The sequence below is a fragment of the Protopterus annectens genome, chromosome 2.part2 (assembly GCF_019279795.1).
Source record: "Protopterus annectens isolate FY-2018-M chromosome 2.part2, PAN1.0, whole genome shotgun sequence".
Taxonomy (NCBI): domain Eukaryota; kingdom Metazoa; phylum Chordata; order Ceratodontiformes; family Protopteridae; genus Protopterus; species Protopterus annectens.
The window spans coordinates 932,499,561-932,518,632 of NC_056730.1; the positions used below are offsets into that span (position 1 = coordinate 932,499,561).

A 19,072-nucleotide genomic window follows, 5' to 3' on the forward strand; every position below is an offset into this window, starting at 1 on the left:
GTTTGTGCTGAAGGGAATGATGACGCATTTCTTTGCATTCAGTTTGAGACCATGACTAATACACCAGTCATTGGTCTGCGTGAGACCTTCATGGAGTATACTTACATCATTTGGGGATTCAATGATTGCACCTTGGTTAGCCACAACCCCTTAGTTTTGACCTAAACTTCTGAGAAGTATATACCAAACAAATAATAGGGGACCGAGCACTGACCCCTGTGGCACCCTGCTGGTAATAGGTCTGCTGGTTGATGTGGAGTCACCCACTTTGATAGTGTGTGCTCGGTTTGTGAGCCAGTTGCCAACCCATCTTACAATGAAGGGGTTTATATTCAGTTTGCTAAGTTTATCAATAATGCTTGAATGTGAAATTGTGTCGATAGCTTTTGCCAAGTCAAGGTATGCTGTGTGCATAGATTTGCCCTCATCAGTGGCCTTGGCTACACTTTCAAAGAAATCCACCAGGTTTAACAGGAAGGATCTGCACTTCATGAAGCCGTACTGGGTAGGATTGAGGGTTTGGAGTTACCTATGTCTTTATTTATGAGGTCCATAATGATACATTCCATGGTCTTATAGATGAGGCTGGCCAGGCTTATGGGTCTGTAATTCCCTGGGTCTATTGCTAGGCCACCTTTGTGGAGGGGAATAACTGTAGCTGTTTTCCATTCTGTAGGAACAAAGCATGTGGTTAGTCTATGATTGAAAAGGGTACTTGATGATGATGATAGTTCATGTTTTAGCCTGTTTAGAAGACAGCCTGGGATGTCATCTGGTCTCACAGAGGCTGTGTTTTTTGCCTTGGACAGGACTTTGAGGACTACTCTTCAGATATGTAGGGTGGAAGGAAGTTTGGGGGAAGGTTTTGTTGTAAGTTAGGAGGGGATAATCAAATGAAATTCTGACCAAACCTATCTGCTAGCAGGTTTGCTGTCTCTGTGGGGTTAGTGTGTGTGATACCATTGGCCACTAGTTTTTTACATGATTGGGTCCAGCCCTTTAGGCTACAAATGTAGCTGTAAAAGGCCTTTTGGTTATCCTTGTCTGTACTTGCTAAGTTTCTCTCAAAGGAGCCTTTGGAGGATTTGACAAGTTGTCTTATTTGCCTGTTGAGGCTGAGGAGGGTGCTTTTCCATTATTGGGGCCTTGCCTTTGGTTTATTGGATAGCAACTTTCTGCATTTATTGTAAACTTTGTTGATGCTGGATGTCCACCATGGCAGCTTGTTTTTACTTGGGATTCTGGCTTTCATTCTTTTTGGTACAGCCGAGTTTATACAAGTTTGCAAGTGATTGTACAGGGCTTTAGTGTAAGCTTCGGTGTAGTTACCACTTCCAGCTTGGGGTGGGGCTTGGAATGCATTTATACCTTCACCTAGGAGGGTATAGTTTGCCTTGGTGAAGTTTTTTAGTCTGATTTCACCCCTTGTGAGGTCTACTGTTAGTGTCAGCTCGAAGGTGAGTGATTTGTGGTCAGTTTTAACTAATGAGGATCCAACAATTGCAGCATTTCACCTGTTAGACATGTTGGTGAGGACCAGATCTAAAATGTTTGTTCCTCTTGTTGGGGTATGGACAATTTGTTCCTAGGCATTTGAATTAACTAAGTCAAGGAACTTATGCGCTAGCAAGTTAGGGCTAGCATATGTTTCCCAGTTGATGGTGGGCTAATTGAAATCCGCCATAACCAGTGTGTTTGGTAAAATCTGGATTATCTCCAGTTTTGTCAAGTAGGCTTCATGAGTGTTGTGAGCCATGGAAGGGGATCTCTAACTGGAAGGTTTGTTGTAAGTTATGAGGGATAAGGGAGTGAAATTTTCACCAACCCTATCTGCTAGTAGGTTTGCTGTCTCTGTGGGGTCAGTGTGTGTGATACCGTTGGCCACTACTTCTGCACATGCTTGGGTCCTACCCTTTAAGTTATGTACATAGCTGTAAAAGGCTTTATGATTATATTTGCCCGTACTTGCTAAGTTTCTCTCAAAGGAGCCCGTGGAGGAATTGACAAGTTGTCTTATTTGCTTGTTGAGACTGAGGAGGGTGCTTTTCCGTTGTTGGGGCCTTGCCTTTGTTTTCCTGGACAGCAACCTTTTGCATTTATTGTAAAGTTTGTTGATGCTGTATGTCCACCATGGCTGCTTGTTTTTACTTGGGGCTCTGACTGATTATGATTCTTTCTGGTACAGCCGAGTTTATGCGCTTATGTAAGTGATTGTACAGGGCTTTAGTGTAAGCTGTGGCATAGTTACCACTTCCAGCTTGGGGTGGGGCTTGGAATGCATTTATACCTTCACTTAGGAGGGTATAGTTTGCCTTGGTGAAGGTTTTTAGTCTGATTTCACCCTTTGTAATTTCTGCTGTTAGTGTCAGCTCAAAGGTGACCGATCTGTGGTCAGTTTTAACTAATAAGGGTCCGATAGTTGCAGCAGTGCACCTCTTTGACATGTTGGTGAGGACCAGATCTAGAGTGATTGTTCCTCATGTTTGGGAATGGACAATTTGTTCCAGGACATTTGAATTACCAAAGTCAAGGAACTTTTTAAGCTAGCAAGTTGTGGCTAGTATAGGTTTCCCAGTTGATGGTGGGATAATTGAAATCCCCCATAACCAGTGTGTTCGGTAAAATTTGGATTGTCTCCAGTTTTATCAAGTAAGCTTCATGGGTGTTGTGAGCCATGGAGGTGGATCTGTAACTGGCTTTAACTTGAATGGGGTCTTACCCACTGTAACCTGGACTTGGAGTAACTCCATGGAGTTGTCCAGCCTAAGTAGACGGGAAGTGAATTTATCTCTAATATAGATTGAAACACCACTTCCTTTGGTTTTCACATGTTCATTTTGCGGTCTAAAGGTGTGGAAGGCATTATAGCCTTGCAAAGCCGGGGTACTGCCTGAGGCCTTGAATCAGGTTTCTGTGACTGCACAGACATCTACATCTTCTAGTGATAGTACTTCCAGGGAGTGGAGTTTTTGGTTTAAGCTCCTAGCATTTAGCAGCATGACCCTTATTTTGTTCTGATTGGTTAATTTCATGTCAGTAATGTTTTCGAGACCTTGCCTAAAGAGGCAGTATGGGGGAGGCAAGAGCCTTTGCCAGCAGCCAAAAGCCTAGAGGTGCCAGGTGCAAACCATCTGTGGCAAAGCAGCAAGGTTTGTCAACCATGGCATCCCAGGCTGACAGGAACTGGATCCCCTTTGAATGACACCAAAACTGAGGTAATTATTGAAATCAATCATTTTTTGTTTATACAGTGGCATCATTCTAGGTGAGGGTGGTATGCTGCTCAAGGCTAGGGACATACCTGCCTGAGACACATACTCAGAGCGCTCAACCTTATCTCTCTTCTTATAGTTTAGTGAGGTACAGCTCAGGTCATTCACACCAACATGAACTATGACGGAATCATAACGGTACTTGTTGCTGGGAGTCCTGAGTGCATGCATGATCTCATGAATCCTGTCAGCAGACAGGCAGCTGACTGTGACTTTCTCTTTGTCCAACCTGGTGGGTGGGACATTGTGTGTCTCCCTATTGAGTCTCCAATGACAAAAAAAAACATGTTTTTTGACTGTTATGCCTTACGGGCTTGGTGGGTAAGACACTGGTGTTGCTGTGTGTCATGAGTGCTCTGGGGACTGTGTTAGCTGTAGCAGTCTTATGTTTTGGATGTTTCTGGTGTTACGGTATGTTTATCGTGAGAACTTCCGACTTTTGTGTTTGATGCATACTGTATGAGTAGTGAGTAATGGTACTATGTGAATATGTAATGGTGGGTAAGTTGACAACCTTCTCCATGTTACTGTTATGACTGAGAAAGAGCATGGATTCTAAATTCTTGGTGTAAATACATCTCTCGCACTCTGTACTGGAGTGTGTTATTAGTAGAGGGTTGTCTGTGTATGAGGCAATTGCTACACTGCCTCAAGAGACCCAAGTAAACAAGGTTGGCAAGAGAAACAAGTGTAGTCCAACTGTCCATATTGCTAGTTTGAAGATTGTTGTCACTAGGGGTGGCTTTTCAGAAACGATCATGGAGGAGCTCAGTGGATGGATATTTCTGTCTGAGTTTTAGGGAAAATTTGTTGAATTTAACTGTCCAACTTTGGCACACAACTGGGTGGTGCTGTGCATCAGGCAAAGAAGCGGAAACATGCTCAAATACAGGGCCTAAGTACTAGATGCTAAAACTTGAAAACAGCTGTAAAAAAAAAAAATTCAAAAGGACCAGTGAGGATGCTTATTCCAAGCCCTAGACCAGCCTCCGTTTACCAGACTGGTCGCAGTCAGCACAATTCTTTCACAAAAGTGCAAATATGCCTCTTCCAGTCCTAGATGGCCTGGATAATGTGCTCAGAACAATCAAATCACTACAAAAATTTCCAGAAGCAGCAAGGCTGTATCTGGACTATGCTACAGCTACTAGCTACCCCTAGTTTCAGCAGAAAACACTAGACAATGTTTAACACAGCAGTAAAATAGTAGCGAGATACTGAAAAAATTTTTACAACAGCATAAAATCAGCCAGGAGGGTTAACAGAACAGTTAGTTAAACAGTGATTGGCAGGAAAACCAGGGTAATCAGAAGAGATAACTTTAAAACATTGAAAAAATACCAGTAAGTACTTTACAAGTTTTCTTTTTATTTTATTTTTTTCACTGTTTAACAGCGAAGACAGCAATAAAATTCAAACTTACAGGCACAATATTTATTTTATTTATTTGACATATGTTAACCGGGTTGGTTGGAGACCCGAGGAGAAAAGCTCCAGATACGTGTATGATTTTTGTGAAAATAAGGAAAGTAAAAATAAACAAAGATACAAAAATGAAAAAATGGCAATTTCTTACAGTTTACAAATTTGAGAAATCCAAAATAAATTATATATAACTATGGAAGATACAATAGGCCAACACATGGGAAATAACTTTGAACATGTTCTAGCTGTAGAAGAGTAGGGAATAAGTAGTAGAAAGGAAGAGGTAAGGGTTTACGTGGGGTCATGACAAGGGCACATCCATGATTTAGCTCTTTTTTGAAACTATTGAAGTGTGTAATGCTTCTTACATTGAGTGGGAGGTTGTTCCAGTTATGAGATCCTGAGTATTTGTATAATATATTCCCAGTAGTTTTATTAGGTGTCTGTATTTGAAGAACTTGGTCTGTGCTGTGGAGTGGGCGCATAGGGTTATAATAATATACAAAATTGGCTAGGGAGGGGCAGGCTGAGGATTTGTTGTTGAGTAAGAAGTGAGTTATGTGGAGTTGTTGAAGTTGATAGGGGATTCGAGCCACTGTATGTTCTGTAGTGCAATGCACTGGTGAGAGGAATGTGGTAGGTTTGCAGCAGATTTTGTGATTTTATTGTATGCCTGTTCCAGATTAGTAATTAAGGACGATTGAATGTTTGTAAGACTTGGGGCAGCATAGAGAAGGCTTGGAAGTAGGTAAGCTGGAGCAAAGGAGAGTCTAGATTCTAGAATTAGGATTTTTTTTGTTCCTATAGAGGAGACACAGTTTTTGGTTTGTTTTTTTAATGTATTGTTGGACATGGTCAAATTTTAATTGATCATCTATTATCATTCCAAGTAGCTTTGTGTGGTATTCTACATTAATGATGTTTTTATTTAAGGAAGAGATGGTAAAGGTGAATTTGAGATGTGAAAGTGATATTGAGAGAAAGAGTAAAAGTTTTGTATTTTTAGGATTTAAAATAAGCTGAGTCATCTTTCAACACATAGAAAAAGAGTTTGGGGTAAGAGTTTGAAGTTGAGAGACAATTGCAGTACAACAGTGTAGTTTAGAACACAGTAAATAAACAGTATTAAAGTAGGCAAACTTTGATGTGGAATTGTAGGCACTGTAAACTGTGTGGACTACATAAGCTGGGATAAACAGTTTGCCTTTGCTTTCACACTGCATAAGACAAATGGAAAGTAATCAGCCTCTTTAATTGGAAAAGCTCTGTAATTGTCTTGCCTGTCTGTCAGTCCCAAAGCTTACTGATACAGATGACTATGCAGTTGAGCCGTACAGTTCTATAGGTCTGTTTTCACTGCATAGTTATTCACATCTTTACAAATGCTGTAGTATTGTCTCTTAAATATAGCTGGAGTTGTTCATCACTGTTCTTAATTTACAAGAAATAACCACTCATTCACTTGGCACCGAAAGAAAACAGTTCATTTATGACTACCAGATGGTCTGTCATCAGATGCTTTCACTGGTGTTACAGTCCTACAGTGAACTGCATAGAGCGATACCTGAACATGTCTGCCTTGAGACCCAGTCCTTTGATTGCATTTGTACTACTATTGTTTCTGTTTTATATCAGCAGTTTTGCAGTCTGTATGTAGCATTTGCCAAGTTCACAAGCCATTTTTATAACCCAGGACCTCAGCAGCCCATGTGTATCACTGTTAGTTTCCTACCAGCACTTTTCTGTTGTGGAAACTGGCAATGGAGTCGAGGATTTTGTTACTTGTTTAACATGAGCATTCAAGAGTAGTTGTAACATAGCCAGTCATAACACTGGGATGGGAAACAAGAGATAAAAATACACATGTTCTTTTGCCATGCTTTTCGTCTTACAGATTGGATTACTTGCTTGTCATAAACAATCAGACTTCAGATGCTTGACTTTTGGCCTATCTGTATGTTTATTTAGCAGATATCACTGAAAAAAATCCTGTGGAAGTTAAGAAGGTTTCATTTTTTTGATTTAAATGTTAAGCCTTGCATTTATTTACTTAGTTTTTGTTAAATGGATAAATGTACTAAGCAGAGAATGTCTGTTTTTAGGTATGACACAGGAAATACAGAAATAGACAGCAGGCTTATCAACATGACAAAAGTAAAAACATGTTGTAGGGCTTATATAAACACAAAGTGCACTGTACAAATACACATTGGATTTCTGTAAGTGACCAACAACATTTATATGTGTAGTGTTGTATATGCCCTAATGATGGTAGAACACTTGAAGCACTGCTAAAGACTGGGAAAGGCTGTTTTAAAATGTGAAAAACATTTATTATTAATGGTTTCATCAAAGTCTGACATGTAGTGTTCAGAAATTCAGGTTTGGTAGTAAACGTAAGTCATCAGTAATAGTAAAACAGATCAGAGTGGAAAGATACAACTGGCATGCAGTATCCTACAGGATAAATGCAAAATAAGGAAGGTGGTTGGGATCTTGGGAAAAATTTAGGGAGAGGAAAGCATTTGATGAAGTTGTAGTAGAGGTTAGATTGACAATGTGTTATAGATGATTCTCCAGCTGTCTGGATTTTTATAGAATGCCCAGATTTTTGCCTCATATTTTAGTTGTGTTCCTCATAAAATTTGTGGGTTTTGGGGTTTTGTGGCAAATCAGCGAGGACTTAATTCACTAAATAATTTAACCATCTGAGTTTCAGACTTCATATCCTTCAGAAAATGCATGATAACAAAAAACATTTTATTATAGTAGCTTTCTAAGTTTATAACAATAATATTTAGAATTTGTCACTATTGTTTGGGGCTTTGCCCCACTATTAATTTTGGCTTTGTCCAGATTTTTGTGCTAAGAGGTTGAGACCTATGCAGGGAGGCATCAAACTGTCCGATTATTGAAAAAAAAATAATAAAACACCGTGATTTAGGTCTGGCATGATAGCAGAATTAATCCAAGTGTGTGTGTATGTGTTGGTGGATATAAGGAATACAAGTCCCTAATTATAATAATTATAATGCAGCACCCACAGTTTTCCTAGAATTCAGAAAGGTTACTTACAGTGAAAAACAGGGCTTACTGCTGATGGTAACCATTTCCATTTCAGAGACAGTCCTACTGGAGTACTTCTACACAATCTGTTCCTTTGGTTTACAACAAATGTTAATAAGATATTCCAGGGGAGTGGCATAAAATGCCCATGATGAGTGATTTACGCAACCAATTGATTCATAGAATCACTCAGCTCTGTAAGCTATCCATGCCAAACACGTTAATTAACACAGCCAAAGCTTCACATTCATCCATTACTTTCACTGTGAGAGATTCCATAGAGGTAAGTGCTAGGGAGTTTAGCGGATAGGTAATTGTGTGTGTGTGTGTGTGCATGCATGTCTGCACAGTGGTATGAGTGGTCTCAGGTGTGAGTGTGCATATGTGAGTGTATGTCTGCCTGAGTAGTAGCAGTGTGTGTGTGTGTGTGTGTGTGTGTGTGTGCGTGTGCGTATGTAGTTATTTAGGGGACAGGTTACATTGATGTGTTTGCGTGTATGTCCATGAGTTTGAGTGGGTGGGGTGGGGAGGGTGCCTGCACTGTGGCAAGTGTCTGTGTGTGCCTGTTTGTTTGTGTGTGTGTGTGTGGGGGGGGGGAGTTGCTGTTTTTTTTTGATGATCTAGACAAATGACCAAAGGCGGTCATACTTATGTGGGAGACACTAGACACCACATACTGGTACATATCAGTCTGAAAAAAAAATAAAAGTTCATGGAGCAACATTGTGTACCACTGCAAAGCATAATCTGTCCAAGAAAATTTATGGAACACTATGTCCAGCATTTTTGCCTGACTTTAATGGTCATTGATGAGGAACTGGTCAGCTATGCGAGACAAAGTCATTGGATGTGCTGTAACTTCCGAGGTAGCTGAGAGTAAGGAGATGTGTCCTTATGTGTGTTGTGATATGTGCATGTATATGGGCAAGTGAATGAGTGGGGGTGCTAGTGCCATCACAATGTACCAGCCGCCATTGCAGGTGACCACAGCAAATTGCTTGTTTCGGCTTTCTGAAATCACTGAGTAATACAGAGTCTACAACTAAGCTGATAACAAAGTCTTTCCTCATTGTGGCTAATGGTTCTCTGAATGGCTGGTTTTTGCAGTCTTCTTAAAGGGCCATTTTTTTGCTGCTGCCTAACCACTTGAAGCCGGGCTCTTTGTAAATCCTGTCCTGTGTTCACTGTAACTATTGTGATCTGCATAATGATGAAGTTAAGGAACTTGAATGGGTGTTAGAAATCACAGACTTTGATAGGCTCCAGAAGCTGAAAGTAAAGGAGAATATGCTTTTACAATGGTGCCATTGGTTCTTAGTTTGGTGATATGAGGTAGTGCCATCTGTGCCAGGAAGAGTAGGGCAGTACATGTTTTACATATGCCAGCATAGCTAACTAGAGTTTTGTAAAGAATTTTGTCATTTGACAATCACACTGATTTGTACAGATGCTTGTGTTAAAAATGTATTTGTAAAGTTGCTTGTGTTAAAAATACATTAACAGTGGGTCTCTGCTAATTTTGAAAAATAGCTTGAAAATTAAATGGGTTGATTTAGGCCGTAAAGAGTTTATCTTACTGGTCTGATTGCAGCCAGAGACAAATATTTTTGAGAAAATCAGGGCTAAGAGTTTTACTGTGTTGACCTTAGCGGTGAACTAATTGCTACCCTGGAAGGATGGACATTTTTGAAATTATTCTATAACTTTCAGATGCTGCAACAGGTCTTAGCAAAACTCTGTGCATGTATTGTACCAGAGTCTGGTGACCATATGTGATGTCATTCTACAACCAGCAGTGGAATGATTCTTTAGATATTAGTGAGAGATATGACAGAATTCTTGCAGAAGCACTTTGTCTTCTGGAACCTGACAGGAAAGATTTCTCACACAACCACAAACCTCATCTTGCCTTGTTGGAGGAGGCAACTCAACACTCATCATCTTGCCTTGCTGTAGTAACATAACTAGGGGAACAGTAATGTTTTAGTCAGTCAGGAAAATATAGTGAGATTATTTAAGTATTGTTTTTCTGCATCTGTGTGACTCTATCCAACTGTGTTATTTTTTTATATCAAACCAAAAAGCACACCTTTTCCCTCAAAGTTGGTTGACCACAAAAACCAGCGACAATTGAATGAAGAAGGTAGACCACCACCACGAACAATATTGAGGCTTTATTTCATATAAAATCCAAAAGAGTAAGCGCTTTCGCGTGCTGCCAATGCACGCTTCTTCAGACAAATTCAAAACATTGTAATGAACCATATCTTTATATATCTAACGGCAACAGTATTTAATCAATTAATCAATTAGTTAATTGTACCATTAAAATTTTTAATTCATCAAATTATTTAAAGCTATACAATATAGACTACATTCTATGATATTTAGTCAGTAGAAAAAATATATAAACATATAGACAACAACTTTTAATATTCATTTCGTTATATAAAAAATAGCGTTTCTCACTGACACCTCTCAATACTAATGCTGTATATAAATCGATGTATATGTTCATCTTCTTAAAAAAGAAGATGAAAATAAAAAATAAAGAAAATAAAATATAGTGCTATTCATTATGTATATATAATATATAATTTCTCCTTATGTTGATTATGTAATCTGCCCAATTGTGTTCAGGATGTTTACCGTATCAGTAGTAAAAACTAAATATATGGCAAGCGAGGGATGTCTCTGAACGACCTGGTATATTGTATATTATATAAAAAATTAAAACTACTATTAAAACTACTATTACAATATATGTATATCTATTACAACGTGTGTGCATACATATAATATATATTTGATGTCATTATTATTAACTGTTGAATAAATATTAAATAATCAATTAAAAACTAACTATAATATAAATATAAATATAAATATCAAATAAGTATAGTTATATATATGCAATAAATAAATAATATATGACATTTATAAATATTGTAGAAAAATACTCAGAATAATGGATGAATATAAAGAGCTAGTAGCTATATCAATTTGAATAGAACATATACTATATAAAAATATACATATGTAAAAATATGAAAGATATGTATTATATATTAGAATACTGCATCACATGATGCTAAATACTCATTTCCTATACATTGTATATAAAGTTGCATAGTGAAGCCTAAATATAGACATACACAGATCATAAAATCAGAAAATGCATGAAAATTCATTTACCACTCATTCTGATAGTTCATTTCTAAAAACATAAACCTTATTGCTCATATCAAGACCTGCAAGATACTAGATAGAAAGGATAGATGAATGTATAGGACCCTTCAACAAATAATCATAATTCTATGTAGAATATATCTAGATACTATGTCTAGATAAGACCTATAAGGACATCTCAAAAAATGCCATATAGAATATATGATGTTAATTGAGAGCACATTATGATATTCATTTATATGCATGTCTGCTCACAAATATAATATACAGAGCTCATGATTATACAATGAAGTGTACATAAATTGGACAAATCAATGGTATTTCCTTTTCTTCAGATGTGATCTGATACTGATGTAACTATTGAGGCCAGGATACTTTTGTGCCCTGATCCTGAATATCCAATCTAGCTCTAAGTTCTCTAGGTCATTAAAATTATCACCTCTTCTTATGTTAGGCATTCTTTTTTGTAGTACCCTGAAAACAAAGGTAGTAATAATAATAGTTACATCAGTATCAGATCACATCTGAAGAATTCAGAATTCTTTTTTATAAGAACCATTGCTCCTACTACTGTTGGAACTGTCTGGGTATCTTTTTTCCACATTGATCTCGTTTCTGCCTGCAGATCCTGATATTTTATGACTTTGTGTTTGTATGTAAGACACTGTAGCCACTGAGTGTGGCGATTTCAGTGATCAGTGCTACTTTTCTGTTTTTTTCATGGACCACTATATCTGGTTTTCTGGCCTCTATCTTTTGCTGATGTAAAGCTCATAATTTTCTGTGATGCTTTCTGACTCATGTTTCCAGTGTTTTTCAACCATTTCAGTACCATATTTGCACAATCACCAGTGCAACAGTCTTGCTACATTATTATGCCTTTCAGTATGCAGTCCTTCTACTATTAGTATGTCACAGCCAGCAACTAGGTGTGCAACTGTTTCCAGTTCGGTTTTACAAAACCTAAATTTATCTGTTTCTCCCACATGTTCAATGGACTTTGAAAACCAGCGTGTACATAGCCCACTATCTTGAGCCACTAATATTAACCTTTCGTCTCTTGGTTTGAATTTGCCTCTCCTTAACCATTCCTGCATTCATTCCTGATCAACACGAAGTTCTTCCAGAAGTTTTCTATACTTGCAACTATATTTATGCATTTTCCACATTTCTTGCCTTCTCATCTGGTCCTTCACCTTATTTTCTTTCTTTTGTTTTTGGCACATTCAGTTGCTGCCTGATGTTTTATCTACTTCTGTTTTGATTTTCATTCCTGATTGATGCTGATATGCTTCTGCTAGATTAAGCAGAGAAGTCATCTTAGATTTATTCTCCTCATGTTTCAAAACTTTCACCACGTTTGGGTATTGTGAAGTCAGCAGATGTGTGTAGTCCCACAATTGCAGATCTATATATGTAATCAATTCAAGGATGCCCATCCCTCTTTCAGAATGGGGAATATATAATCCTGGTATACACTGATTTTTATAAATCATTTGATGAGCATGAACCATCCTTGTTGTTTTCTTATCTAATCTATGCAACATGTTTTGGGGCCAGTCAGTCACTCCATAACAGTAAGTTAGGACAGGAAGAACAAATTGGTTTATAGCTTGGATTTTGTTCCTAGATGTCAACACTGTTTTCAGGATTAATTTAAGTCTTTTAAAGTATTCCTTACTAAGTTTTATTCACATTTGTTCATGTTTTATTGTTGATCCTTCATCAATCCCCAAATATTTATACACTCCCTCTTGCTCAAGTTCTTTTATATCACATTCTTGTCACAAACTGATGTTTTCCTGGTGCTGCAGTTTTCTGCTATAAAAGTTGCGTTTGCACATTTATCAAGACCAAATGACATTCTTATATCACCTGAAAAAGTTTTGACAACTTGCAGTTTTACTTTCAGTTCCTCATCTGATGAGCTATACAGTTTTAAATCATTGACAAAGAGAAGATGAGAAGTCTTTACACTTTGTTGTTTTCTAGGAGCCAAATTATAGCCATGCCTTAAACTGGTAAGTAGATAGCAGTGGTGACAGAGAGCCACCCTGGAATATCCCCCTTTGAATTTTTTTCCCTGGGATAATAATTTATCCTTTATCATGGCTTAATTCCCAAGTGGTCTGCAAGTGTTTCATGGTCACTGTAATGTAGTTGATCAGTGTATGGTGTAGCTTATACATTTTAAGCACTCTTTTATCTATGAATGTGGGATACTATCAAATGCTTTTTTGTAGTCAATTCATGCCATACTTAGATTCTTCCCCTTTTTACAGTTCTCTACTATGACTTTATTTAACAACAAATGATCCTTTGTTCCATATGACTTTCTTTTATTGCCCTTTTGTTCTACTGCCATAATTGAGCTTTCCTCTAAATGACTGTAAACATCAATTCCTGTGTATAGTTTATATGTCGTCAGAAGGCAAGTTATTGGTCTATAATTTTTAGGGTTGCTTGCAGGTTCAATCTTAAGTAGGAGCATTGTTTTTCCTGTTATTAGCCAGATTGGTGTCTATTTGGGGTGCGCATATAAATAGTTCTTACTCATGGCTAACTCACGGTGCAAAGATGTTACTGCTTTTAACTAAACGTTAAGTACTGCATCTGGGCCTGGGGTTCTCCAATTAGAGGCTTTTCTTAACTTTGTTTCAAGCTCTCTGGCTGTTACTTCATCCCATTTCATATCCTTTCTTTTACTTCGTCTGTCTATTTAGCATCTTTATGTTCCACAGGATCTTCATAGATACTTTAAGCTCCTTTTACCTTGTTTCCCAATTCCCTATAAAACTTTTTAGGTCATTAATAAATTGCTTACTTTGTACTTTTCCTTTATATTTATCTATGTATCTTCTAAGTTTTTCTGCCTGTGCTGAAATTTTTAATGTGTTATTTGCGATAGTGCATGATAGATCCTGGTCAGTTTCTAGTACTGCACATTGCTTTTATCACGTCTATCTTTCTTAGTATTTTTGTTGATCTGTTCCCTCTTCTGTATTCTAACAGTGACACTTATTGTCTTAATTGCTTTATAATTTTCTCTATGCGATACTTCCATTATAAACGAATAAACCAGAGGTAAACAGACTTTGGAAAGACAAGTAGAAGTGCTCAATAGTCAAAGTAGTCGGAATGCCTTAACGCAATTTTATTGAGGTACAAAATAAATAGCGTTTTCGCTACCACATACAAGTAGCTTCCTCAGAGGCTAAAAACACAGAAAAGGCACCAACCAGTTTTTATACTGCAGGCAGCCTAATTAAAATCAGCTGTTATTGTTAAAAACATCACTTCCTTAAAGTTACAGAAAATTTTCTTAAAAATATTTTCTAAAAAACAATCCTAATAATCAATCCAAACATTTTAAACAGTTATCAACAATAGTGCATCAAATCCATATATTAATAATGATTCTTTAGAAAAGATGCATTTATAATATAGTCAAATAGAAAAAATTATAAAACAATAAGTGTTATTTTTTGTGTAGGATGTTATACTACTAATTGTAAAAGGTTAGTTTAATAAATATAACTAAATATATATGGGCACCCACGACAAGTTAAACAGTCTGAACACATCCAATCATAAATGAATTCATATTACAATTCGAGATAATCAGCGTAAATAAGCCTTATATTTTAACACCGGGGCTATGTTACAACTTTCGTTTAAGCCTGGCATGTTAAAGGCATCCAATTTAAGCTGCCAGTGTAATTCCAAAATTTCTAACAACAAGGACGTAGGTCCTCCCCTGATGGATTTCTGTTTACAGTCAATACCCATAAAGACAAAACTGTGTCCATGGTTAGATTCCACGTGCTTAGCAAGAGCATTCTCAGTTTTTTTATTTCTAATGGCATATATGTGCTGGTATATGCGCTCTCTGAGTTTCCTGTCGGTCTTTCCGACATAAAATGCCGGACAGCATACACAGAGAGCCACATATATAACCGATTTTGTGTCACAGTTTATTTTATAATTAATCCGAAATTTTTGTTGACCTATACTGAAAGAACTACCAGATTTCACAACGTGGCACCAGTTACAGGACCCACAAGTGAAACATCCTTTAGTTTTTTGGAGCCCCTGATTTAATACATTTGTTTGTAACAATTCTTTAATATTGCTACCTCTCCTAAATGTCACTCTTGGTCTGTTACCTAGTTTCTCAACAAGAAAAGAATTGTTGGTGATGAAGTACCAATTCTTAACAATAATATCTGATAGTTCTTTAGAGTTCAAGTTGTAAATAGTAGAGAAAGATAGAGAAAAGTCACACCTAGGCTCCTCCATAACGGTGCCAGGGCTAAGTCCTGTTTCTGTCACTTCTGTTGTGGCCCCTTGTTCACTTAAACTTCTGTTACGGTCACTAAGTATTAAAGGGCAAATTATGCCATTCATTCTCTTATTGGAGACTTCTAGAGTTATCTCGTCTATTAATGAAAGAGGATAACCTCTGTCCTGGAAGAATTCGTTCAGCGTGATACATTCTTCCTCAAAGTCTTTTAATTCACTACACATTCTAACCGCCCTCACCAATTAGCCTTTAATAATTGCCTTCTTTAGCTTATATGGGTGGGCGCTTGTGTAGTGTAGGAATGAATTAATGTAGGTGTCCTTACGAAAAATAGATGAAGTAAATCTGTGATTCCTTAAATCCTTCTTCAATTTGACATCTAAGTAGTCCATCTCACAGGTATCAAACTTAGAGGTGAACCTAAGGAATTCTGTTGTGTCATTGAGATAGTCTATCAAAAGGAATGCATCATCTTCATTGCCCTTAAACAGAATAAAAATGTCGTCAAGGAACCTAGTGTAGTGGCATATTCTATCCTTCCATAATAAGTGATTCAGGACAAATTTCCTCTCCCAATATGCCATAAACAGGTTCGCCACTATGGCACCACATGGGGAGCCCATGGCGACACCCTGTTTCTGAATATAATAGTCTTTTCCAAAAACAAAGTAGTTAGAGGATAGAACTATGTCCAAGAGTTCTGTGATGTTATTAATCTCCTCTTTTGGAGCGTTTAGTTCAGTTAGTAACAATTCCAGCCATTCAATAACCTCCAAATGTGGTATTGAAGTGTATAAGTCGACAACGTCGACTGTTAAGAAATTGTACTCACTGTCAAAAGGAATGTTATTGATGCTTTCTAAAAAACTCCATGAGTCTTTACATATACTTGGAATATATTGCAAGTATTTATTTAACAAGGAGTCTATGTACTTGGCTGCTGGGTATGAAATAGAGGACCTTCCATCGACCAGAGCCCTCATAGGTGGGTCACCAAGATTCTTATGAATCTTGGGTATACCAAACATGACGGGTGTCCTTGGTTGAGTGATGTTAATGTATTCATAAGTTTCATGATCTATTCTTCCTTCGATGAATAGGTCCCTAAAATACCCCTTTGTCCTCTGCACACAAATATTCATCTCATTAAGAGATGAGTGGTTATATGCAGGTGTATCCAAGATTGTTAACATTTTTTCATTATACAATCCATATTCAAAAATAACAAGCCCCCCTCCCTTGTCCGGTTTCATTACTCTGACGCAGGATTCTTTGAATTGATTAAGGGCCTGCAATTGGTCTTTGGTTATGTTAAAAGTACTTTTCGTAACCCCCTTTCTTTTATCTAAATGTCTAATATCTAGTTCGCATGCATTTTCAAAGATACGTAGACCTACATGTAAAGGGGGATTAAAAATGCTCGGAAGTTTCAAAACACTTCTTTCTTCTTGGATAGTGTTATTAAATAGGAGCTTTAAATTAAGCTTCCTAACATAGCATTTAAGATCGATAAGTACCTTAACTACATCAAAATGTTTAGATGGAACAAAGTTATACCCTAAAGAGAGCAATTCAACTAATTCTGACTCCAAAACTAGCGAAGAGAAATTATATATAGTGAAGTCCCCTTTCTTGTTCTTCACCATATTAGGGTAGTCAGAAATGTCTGAAGGAAATGTTTGGGCATTCAGTTCTTCCACTTCTTGTTCTTTTTCCTCCCCTGCTCTTGGTTCGGGGCCTTCCCTAAAAAATGCTGATGATCATTATTCAAATGAGCAGCATTGGTGGGTTGTGTTTCTGGCCCCCTTATTTTATTCTTATTCCTATTACTTCTTCTGACTACATTCCAGTTGTTAGTGGGGTTTGTGGGTTCCCCCTCCTCTAGTTCTTCAATACCCTCTCTTTGGTTCCTCTCATGCCCTGAGCCCTGACTAACTTCATGAGTAACAAAATTAACTAGTTTAGGGTAGGCTGTATTTGAAGAATAAACGTGTCTGTCCCTAAACAGCTTTCTAGACTTTTGGTTTTTCAATTTGCTCATGTAAGTGTCAATACTTGCAAAAGTACGTTCATAATCAAATTTAAATTTTTCAAAATAAGCGTACATTCTGATTTCCTCATCAATGTGACCAATTTCAGCACTCAAGATATCTATATGTGCTAAATAATATTTAACAATCAACTCTAACAGGTCTAAACCTTGTTTTTGGAACAATCCTTTTAAATCAATAAGGAAAGCATTGTCCGTAATGAGCCCTGAGGGTGTAAAGTTGTTCCTCAAGCCCTTAGGAACTAAATTCTCAGTAATACACTGTTTAAAATAAGCTACCTCCAATTGTAGCTTACGTATCTTTAAAGTTTTGTTGTCAAGAATTTTTAACTTTCCAGTAATGTCAAAAGTGTCCTCTTTAGAACGCACAGAAGCCTGCACCGGCGGTCCATCATGTACAGGTTGCAAAAAAGAAAAAAAGTCACCTGTGTTGCTTATCCACTCAGCAGCTGATGTAACGCCAATAAGTGCCTTTTCTTGTATCGGCCGATTAGGCAGAATAGGGTCCGCTCCTGGAGTTCCCATACGCACGCTCGTTGGAACCTGTTGTGTTCTTTGTTTCTGTCCGGGCGGTATACTGTCCTCCCCAGACCTGTTATCACAGCAGCTCTGCGTTGGCGTCAACAAACCGTCAATAGCAGACGAAGGATGCCCTTGGTGAGCGGCTGTACCAGGAACTATGTTGGCCCCAACAGTCCCTTCACAGATTGCAGCTGTTCCAGAGCCGTTAGTTTGAGTTAAACGGATTCCAGCACGAGAATCCGGAAGCGTAAGGGTAGAGAAACCACTCCTCCTTTCAATGTTGGTGAGCCTGGAGTTGAACACATCCAGCCTTTGCGAAATGCTGGCTAGTAAAGAAGCAATGTCTGTGTTATCAGGAGGATTAGTCCCGAACAAGTTAGGACTAGGTGGACTAGTCAAGCACTCGGAAGCCATCACAAACGAATAAACCAGAGGTAAACAGACTTTGGAAAGACAAGTAGAAGTGCTCAATAGTCAAAGTAGTCGGAATGCCTTAACGCAATTTTATTGAGGTACAAAATAAATAGCGTTTTCGCTACCACATACAAGTAGCTTCCTCAGAGGCTAAAAACACAGAAAAGGCGCCAACCAGTTTTTATACTGCAGGCAGCCTAATTAAAATCAGCTGTTATTGTTAAAAACATCACTTCCTTAAAGTTACAGAAAATTTTCTTAAAAATATTTTCTAAAAAACAATCCTAATAATCAATCCAAACATTTTAAACAGTTATCAACAATAGTGCATCAAATCCATATATTAATAATGATTCTTTAGAAAAGATGCATTTATAATATAGTCAAATAGAAAAAATTATAAAACAATAAGTGTTATTTTTTGTGTAGGATGTTATACTACTAATTGTAAAAGGTTAGTTTAATAAATATAACTAAATATATATGGGCACCCACGACAAGTTAAACAGTCTGAACACATCCAATCATAAATGAATTCATATTACAATTCGAGATAATCAGCGTAAATAAGCCTTATATTTTAACACCGGGGCTATGTTACAACTTTCGTTTAAGCCTGGCATGTTAAAGGCATCCAATTTAAGCTGCCAGTGTAATTCCAAAATTGCAGTTTCTAGTACTGCACATTGCTTTTATCACGTCTATCTTTCTTAGTATTTTTGTTGATCTGTTCCCTCTTCTGTATTCTAACAGTGACACTTATTGTCTTAATTGCTTTATAATTTTCTCTATGCGATACTTCCATTATGGTATTCAATTTCCCCCCTTCCT

General features: G+C 37.5%; 1 protein-coding gene across 1 annotated transcript in view; it reads left to right on the plus strand.

Annotated features, from left to right (window-relative positions):
• Positions 1-19,072, plus strand: part of LOC122795855 (xanthine dehydrogenase-like) — a 5,725,158-nt gene that overhangs the window by 1,981,075 nt on the left and 3,725,011 nt on the right. The window lies entirely within an intron of this gene.